At 50.2% G+C, this 1,415-nt stretch overlaps 1 non-coding gene across 1 annotated transcript; it reads right to left on the reverse strand.

Moving 5' to 3' along the window:
- Window positions 1-988: 988 nt before the first annotated feature.
- Trnas-uga lies at window positions 989-1,063 on the reverse strand. Its single transcript has one exon. It is a non-coding gene; the product is annotated as a tRNA-Ser (tRNA).
- Between the last annotated feature and the right edge of the window lie 352 nt (window positions 1,064-1,415).

Here is a 1,415-nt window from a genome sequence, read left to right on the forward strand (position 1 = left end):
GACGATATTGCATCACCAAGGCGTCACTCGAACAGCTGGTCAGCCCAGAAAAAGTTTCTATTTCTCTACTGTTCACAGTTCCAACCCTAGAGTCGCCTAAGTTTGCTCCATTACCTTCGCGACGTCCAGTCTCTCACAAGCACGGTTCTGGCACCAACGATTTTCACCTTTCCAGCACCTTCGTGGATCCCTGTTTATGTACCGTTTTGTTACGACTCCTGCACTTCTTTCATGAAAATTTAACAGCAATCACAGTTTTGGAATGAGCCTCCGTGTCACTAATCACCTTGCACTCGCATTTGCGCCGTGTTGCTCTCGTACAGCACGCAAACTCACTGTCTGCTGCTAGCACGTACGCCCTGGCACCCACAGGCGCGCAGTATCGCTGACGTATCTGTACTAACAGCACTGAGCGAGCCGAGCGTCTATGCTCGTTTCTTAGAGCGCGGCCGCTAATCTTGTTTTAGCCTTTGTGACGCACCGGAGGTCGTCTGTCTTATTAGCGGAACGGCTCGAGTCTTGCGGAAAGTTTTATGAGCGGCGGCACCATCTAGGGAGCGATAACGGATTATTGGCTGAAACGGTATGGCGATCCTTGGGGAAAAGGTGTTTCTGTCAGAGAACTAGAAGTAACCTGAAACTTCCTGGCAGATTAAAACTGTGTGGTGGACAGAGACTCGAACTTGGGACCTTTGCCTTTCACGGGCAAGTGCTCTACCAACTGAGCTACCCAAGCACGACTCACGCCCCGTCCTCACAGCTTTACTTCTGCCAGTATCTTGTCTCCTACCTTCCAAACTTTACAGAAGCTCTCCCGCGAACAACTTTACAGAAGCTCTCCTGCGAACCTTGCAGAACTAGCACTCCTGAAAGAAAGGATATTGCGGAGACATGGCTTAGCCACAGCTTGGGGCATGTTTCCAGAATGAGATTTTCACTCTGCAGCGGAGTGTGCGCTGATATGAAACTTCCTGGCAGATTAAAACTGTGTGCCGGACCGAGACTCGAACTCGGGACCTTTGCCTTTCACGGGCAAGTGCTCTACCAACTGAGCTACCCAAACACGACTCACGCCCCGTCCCCACAGCTTTACTTCTGCGAGAATCTCGTCTCCTACCTTCCAAACTTTACAGCTCTCTTGCGAACCTTGCAGAACTAGCACTCCTGATAGAAAGGATATTGCGGAGACATGGCTTAGCCACACACAGCTTTAATCTTCCAGGAAGTTTCATATCAGCGCACACTCCGCTGCAGAGTGAAAATCTCATTCCGGAAATATCCACCAGGCTGTGGCTAAGCCATGTCTCCGCTGTATCCTTTCTTTCAGGAGTGCTAGTTCTGCAAGGTTCGCAGGAGAGCTTCTGTAAAGTTTGGAAGGTAGGAGACGAGATACTGGCAGAAGTAAAGCTGTGAGG

This window comes from Schistocerca piceifrons, chromosome 2 (assembly GCF_021461385.2).
Source record: "Schistocerca piceifrons isolate TAMUIC-IGC-003096 chromosome 2, iqSchPice1.1, whole genome shotgun sequence".
Classification (NCBI taxonomy): domain Eukaryota; kingdom Metazoa; phylum Arthropoda; class Insecta; order Orthoptera; family Acrididae; genus Schistocerca; species Schistocerca piceifrons.